Consider the following 7,584-nt stretch of genomic DNA (forward strand, 5'->3'; position numbering starts at 1 on the left):
TGAGGGGTAGCATAGATTGGGCATTCTAATTAGGCCAAATGGCCTGTTAATGTTCTGTATGACTGTATAACAAGGATAGCACAGTGGCGCAGAGCTGCAACTTCACAGTGTCAGAGACCCAAGTTTGATCCAGACCTCGAGTGCTGTCTGTGTGGGGTTTGCATGTTCTCCAATGAAGACCCCATGGGTTTCCTCCTGGTGCTCCTGTTTCCTCCCACATCCCAAAGATATGCAGGTTTGTAGATTAATTGTCCTCTGCAAAAAAAATGTCCCTAGTGTGCAGGGAGTGGATGAGAAAGTGAGATAACAGAATGAGTGTGAACAGGTGATCGATGTTGGCGTGGACTTGGTGGGCTGAAGGGCCTGCTTCCATCTCTTAAAAACTAGAAAAAAGCAAGATCCAAAAGGGACGGGTTGCACCTTAATTGGAAGGGGACTGACATTCTGGCAGGCAGGTTTGCTAGTGCCACACGGGTGGGTTTAAACTAAATAGTGGGGGGTTGGGGTCAACCCCAACATGGTGGAACAGTATGCATGCAGTTAACAGGAAAGAGAGCGTAGGAAAGGTCACGTTTAAACTAACAGGGCAGGGGGATGGGAACCAATGCAACGAGACAGAGGGCCATAAAATGAGGACAGAAGCACAAGGTAGAAGGGAGATACGAAAAACAAACCTGAAAGCTTTGTGCCTTAATGCGAGGAGCATTCGTAATAAGATGGATGAATTGAATGCGCAGTTAGTAGTTAAGGGATATGATATAGTTGGAATTAGGGAGACATGGCTCCAGGGTGACCAAGGCTGGGAGTTAAACATACAGGGCTATTCGATATTCAAGAAGGGTAGGCAGAAAGGAAGTGGAGCTGGGGTGGCATTGCTGGTTAAAGAGAAGATTAATGCAATAACTAGGAGAGACATTAGTTTGGATGCTGTAGAATCGGTATGGGTAGAACTGCGAAATACACAAGGGCAGAAAACGCTTGTTTGAGTGGTTTACAGACCACTAAACAGCAGTAGGGAGGTTGGGGATAGCATCAAACAGGAAATTAGGGGTGTGTGTGGCAAAGGTACAATGGTTATCATGGGTGACTTTAATCTAAATATAGATTGGGCCAACCAAATTGGTAACAGTGCTGAGGCGGAGGATTGTACATGGGATACCGACTAGAGGACAGGCCATCCAAGATTGGGTATGGTGTAATAAGGAAGGATTAGTTACCAATCTTGTTGTAAAAGGCCCCTTGGGCAACAGTGACCATAATATGGTGGAATTCTGCATTAGGATGGAGAGTGACACGGTTAATTCAGGCACTAGGGTCCTGAAATTGAATAAAGGAGACTTTGAAGGTATGAGATGGAAATTGGCTTGGATACACTGGCAAATTATACTTCAAGAGTTGACAGTGGAGATGCAATGGCGAAGATTTAGACCGCATGGATGAACTCCAGAAATTGTTCATCCCTGTCTGGTGAACAAATGAAACTGGGAAGGTGGCTCAACCGTGGCAACACAGGGATAGTGTTAAAGCCAGGGAAGAAGCATATACATTGGCCAGATGATGTGGCAAACCAGAGGACTGGGAGAAATTTAGAACTGAACAGAGGAGGACAAAGGGGTCAATTAAGAGGGGGAACATTTAGTTTTAATCTGCAATTTGAGAAGGAGGAGGTTAAATTGGAAGTGGCAGTGATGCAGTTGAACAAAGGGGATTATGAAGGCATGAGGGAGGAGCTGGCCAAGGTCGACTGGAAAGGGATCCTAGCAGGAATGACGGTGGAACAGCAATGGCAGAAATTTCTGGGCATAATCCGGAAGACGCAGGATCATTTCATTCCTAAAAGGAAGAAAGATTCTAAGGGGAGTAGGAGGCAACTGTGGGTGACAAGAGACGTTAGGGATAAAATAAAACTAAAAGAAAAGATGTATAACACAGCAAAGAGTAGCTGGAAGCCAGAGGATTGGGAAACTTTCATAGGACAACAGAAGGAAACAAAACGGCAATACGGGTTGAAAAGAAGGGAAATTGGCCATGAATATAAAGCAGGACAGTAAAAGCGTCTTTAGATATGTTAAGGGAAAAAGAATAGCAAAGTCAAATGTGGGTCCCTTGAAGGCAGACATGGGTGAAATTATTATGGGGAACAAGGAAATGGCAGAAGAGTTGAAAAGGAAGACACAAGCAATCTCCCAGAAGTATTGGAGGACAGAGGATCTAAGGGGGTAGAGGAACTGAAAGAAATTTTCATTCGGCGAGAAATAGTATTGGGTAGGCTAATGGGACTGAAGGATAATAAATCCCCTGGGCCTGATGGTCTGCATTCCAGGGTCCTCAGGAAGGTGGCTCTAGAAATAGTGGACGCATTGGTGATCATTTTCCAATGTTCAATAGATTCAGGATCAGTTCCTGTGGATTGGAGGATAGCTAATGTTATCCCACTTTTCAAGAAAGGAGCGAGAGAGAAAACGGGGAATTACAGACCAGTTAGCCTGACCGGTGATGGGAAAGATGATTGAGTCAATTATTAAAGAGGTAATAATGGGGCATTTGGACAGCAGTAAAAGGATTAGTCCAATTCAACATGGATTTATGAAAGGGAAATCATGCTTGATTAATCTTCTGGAATTTTTTGAGGATGTGACAAGTAAAATGGATGAAGGGGTGCCAGTGGATGTAGTGTACCTAGACTTTCAGAAAGCCTTTGATAAGGTCCTGCACGGGAGACTGGTAACTAAAATTAGAGCACATGGCATTGGGGGTAGGGTGTTGACGTGGATAGAAAATTGGTTGGCAGACCAGAAGCTAAGAGTAGGAGTGAACGGGTCCTTTTCACAATGGCAGGCAGTGGCGAGTGGAGTGCCACAAGGCTCGGTGTTGGGGCCGCAACTGTTTACCATATATATTAATGATTTGGAAGAGGGAATTAGGAGCAGCACTAGCAAGTTTGCAGATGACGCAAAGCTGGGTGGCAGTGCGAACTGTGAAGAGGATGTTAGGAGGTTGCAGGGTGAGTGAGTGGGCAGAGGCGTGGTAGATGCAGTATAATATAGATAAATGTGACGTTATCCACTTTGGCGGCAAAAACAAGGGTCAGATTATTATCTCAATGGGGTTAGGTTAGGTATGGGGGAGGTACAGCGAGACCTAGGTGTCCTTGTACACAAGTCACTGAAAGTTGGCATGCAGGTACAGCAGGCAGTGAAGAAAGCTAATGGAATGTTGGGCTTCATAACAAGAGGATTTTATTTCGAAGTGACGTGTGTGACTACGTGAAGAAGCCCGCCAGCCCGCATGCATGTCAATACATCTAATGCATGGCGCACGACTGGCTCGGAGGAGCGTCGCTCCTCCAGCGGTAAGTTTAAAAACCTCGCAGGTAAGTTTTAAACTTATTCTGAGGTCGTGTTTTTGGTGGAAATGTTCTCTGTACAGTGGTCGCTGACGGATGATGGATAAGTCAAGGCAAAACCCAGACAGGCCGTGGGGAAACCGGCTAAGGAGGACCGCGGGAGTGTGGGTAGCCAGCGGCCGTCTGTTTCGCCTTCAGAGTCGCTGACAGTGCGGTCAGCGACTTCAGACTTGGTGCTTGCTCAAAGCACTTTGGCAACCCCGAAAGGGGGCAAAGCCAAACGCAAGTCTGAGAGGCCTGTGTACTCAGACGAGTCAGGCCAGGAGGATTCCCCTCCTACAACCATGGATAACGTCTTTGGGCGTTTATCCCGAATGGAGCTCCTCATGGAGAGGATGCTGCATCATAGCAAAAGGATTTGAGTATAGGAGCAGGGAGGTTCTACTGCAGTTGTACAGGGTCTTGGTGAGACCACACCTGGAGTATTGTGTACAGTTTTGGTCTCCAAATCTGAGGAAGGACATTATTGCCATAGAGGGAGTGCAGAGAAGGTTCACCAGACTGATTCCTGGGATGTCAGGACTGTCTTATGAAGAAAGACTGGATAGACTTGGTTTATACTCTCTAGAATTTAGGAGATTGAGAGGGGATCTTATAGAAACTTACAAAATTCTTAAGGGGTTGGACAGGCTAGATGCAGGAAGATTGCTCCCGATGTTGGGGAAGTCCAGACCAAGGGGTCACAGCTTAAGGATAAGGGGGAAATCCTTTAAAACCGAGATGAGAAGAACTTTTTTCACACAGAGAGTGGTGAATCTCTGGAACTCCCTGCCACAGAGGGTAGTCGAGGCCAGTTCATTGGCTATATTTAAGAGGGAGTTAGATGTGGCCCTTGTGGCTAAGGGGATCAGAGGGTATGGAGAGAAGGCAGGTACGGGATACTGAGTTGGATGATCAGCCATGATCATAATGAATGGCGGTGCAGGCTCGAAGGGCCGAATGGCCTAATCCTGCACCTAATTTCTATGTTTCTATGTTTCTATAATATGCTCCGTGATACAGAGACATATCAGCGCAGGTCCCCTTTCGTGCCTGCGGCAGCGCCTGGTCCAGGGCTGCTTAATGCCTCCCACTCTGAGGAGGGGAGTGTCAGTGGTCAGTACGTGACTGACTCCTAATTCGGACGTATGTGGGAGGGACATACTGGGATGCATGAGATGCGTGAGGCTCAACAAGAGTTGCCTGCCCTGGCGTCGAGATTTGCGATACCCTCGCAAACAGGGGAGCCACTTCAAGAAGAGCTGGCTTCCAGCATCAACTACCTCACGTCACATCAGTTACAAGAATAAGTCTTGGTTGAAACGGCTGCGAAATACCACACGACTGCAAATTGTGTATCCATAAAAGTACCGGCAGTCAACAGTTCCATCTGGGGATACATCAAGGCCCAGGAAATGAAGCTCCAACGGATTTTAAAATGACTAGCTTCAGGCATCACGGCGTTTGCCAGATCTGTGGATGGCGGGCCATTGTCGGACGTCCAGCAGGTGCCCTGGCGTTAATGTGCAATGCACATTTCGAAATTAACTACTTCCGAAAGAGCGCCATCAGGCCTGCCTTAAATCCAAAGTTTGCAGGCCTATGTAAGTCCAGTAATGTCCAGCCGCCTAATCTTCTGTTCGGGGAAGACTTACCCAAACAAGTAAAAGACCTGGATGAGGAAGCCAAAGCCATCGGATTGATCAAAGCACCTACAACGAGCAAAGCTTCACTGTTTCGGCGACAACACACCTACGCCTCCATCAACAATAAGCGGTTGGCTGAAACTGGTGGCAGCTCGAAAGTTGATTTTTCTGGGCAGAGGTCTTTTTTAGGCCAAGGGCCAGGCCGTCCGTCATGGAAAATGCGCAATCCTCGCACCCCAGCAGTCCTACCCTCCAAACCTCAAGGATGGAAACAGAACCCGTATTAGGGGCCGTTGGGCCTGCTATTAGATCACCAGTAACCATGGAGGTAGGTGGGTCTGGTTCTTTCCGGAACATGGGGTGTGTGGACCAGTTACAAGTTGCTGGTAGATTGCACTTGTTTTTGCACGAATGGCGGTGGATAAAATCAGATCAGTTTATACTGCACAGTATACAAGGGTTCAAAATTGAATTTCTTCCTAACTCATTGCCACTCACACAACATACACCAAGTCGGGCATTTATTCAATCCAAACAAGAAGGTTTGGATATACAAGCAGAAATTGATACATTACACAAAAAAGGGGTAATCGAGAAGTCAAGTCATGAACATCATCAATTCGTCTCCAATATATTCTCTAGGCAAAAGAAAGATGGAGGATGTCGGATCATACTTGATTTAACACAATTTAACTCACATAACCATATATAACCATATAACAATTACAGCACGGAAACAGGCCATCTCGGCCCTACAAGTCCATGCCGAACAATTTTTTTCCCTTAGTCCCACCTGCCTGCACTCATACCATAACCCTCCATTCCCTTCTCATCCACATGCCTATCCAATTTATTTTTAAATGATACCAACGAACCTGCCGCCACCACTTCCGCTGGAAACTCATTCCACACCGCTACCACTCTCTGAGTAAAGAAGTTCCCCCTCATGTTACCCCTAAACTTCTGTCTCTTAATTCTGAAGTCATGTCCTCTTGTTTGAATCTTCCCTATTCTCAAAGGGAAAAGCTTGATCACATCAACTCTGTCTATCCCTCTCATAATTTTAAAGACCTCTATCAAGTCCTCCCTTAACCTTCTGCGCTCCAGAGAATAAAGACCTAACTTATTCAACCTATCTCTGTAACTTAGTTGTTGAAACCCAGGCAACATTCTAGTAAATCTCCTCTGTACTCTCTCTATTTTGTTGACATCCTTCCTATAATTGGGCGACCAAAATTGTACACCATACTCCAGATTTGGTCTCACCAATGCCTTGTACAATGTTAACATTACATCCCAGCTTCTATACTCAATGCTCTGATTTATAAAGGCTAGCATACCAAAAGCTTTCTTTACCACCCTATCTATATGAGATTCCACCTTCAAGGAACTATGCACGGTTATTCCCAGATCCCTCGTTCAACTGTATTCTTCAATTCCCTACCATTTATCATGTACGTCCTATTTTGATTTGTCCTGCCAAGGTGTAACACCTCACATTTATCAGCATTAAACTCCATCTGCCATCTTTCAGCCCATTTTTCCAAATGGCCTAAATCACTCTGTAGACTTTGGAAATCCTCTTCATTATCCACAACACGCCCTATCTTGGTATCATCTGCATACTTACTAATCCAATTTACCACCCCTTCATCCAGATCATTGATGTACATGACAAACAACAAAGGACCCAACACAGATCCCTGAGGCACCCCACTAGTCACCTGCCTCCAACCCGACAAACAGCCATCCACCATTACCCTCTGGCTTCTCCCATTCAGCCACTGCTGAATCCATCTTGCTATAGACATTTTAAAATGTTAAACTTCGTTACTGCCAAACAACTGATTTCCAAAGGATGCTTTATGGCATGCATCGATCTCAAAGATGCATACTATTCAGTTCCCATTCACAGGGATCACCGGAGATATTTGAAATTTAGCTGGATGGGGCAGCAATGGCAGTTTAAAGTGTTGCATAATGGGTTAACTTCAGCTCCCAGGTTATTTACCAAATCACTAAAACCTGTGCTTGGACTGATCAGAGCGCAAAAATACATTGTTATGGCCTTTCTGGATGATCTTCTAATTATAGGAAAAACGCTGTATTTGGCTAAATTAGCTGTTTCAGCCACGAAACTCATATTTGAGAAATTGGGGTTTCTCATCCATCCAGTTAAATCCAGGTTGATACCAACTAGAGTTATTGATTATTTAGGATTTACCATTAACTCGATTAATATGTCTGTGACTCTGCCCTGGGGCAAGAGATTAGAATTAATAGAAGCGTGTAACAACTTTGTTGTTATGGAACAGCCATCCATTCGTCAGGTGGCTGGTGGAATTGGCAAAATAGTGGCTGTTTTGCCAGCTGCACAATTTGGGCCTTTGCATTATCAAAATTTACAGCCTGCAAAGGAACAAGCACTCAAGTACCATTTAGATCATTTTAACAGACCTATGCTATTACCAGCTGAAGCTATATCAGAAATACAATGGTGGACAACCAATATTCAGCATTGCTCCAGTGACATTTTGGTCAGTAAACCTTCAG

Source organism: Amblyraja radiata, chromosome 13 (assembly GCF_010909765.2).
Source record: "Amblyraja radiata isolate CabotCenter1 chromosome 13, sAmbRad1.1.pri, whole genome shotgun sequence".
NCBI classification, from domain to species: Eukaryota; Metazoa; Chordata; class Chondrichthyes; order Rajiformes; family Rajidae; genus Amblyraja; species Amblyraja radiata.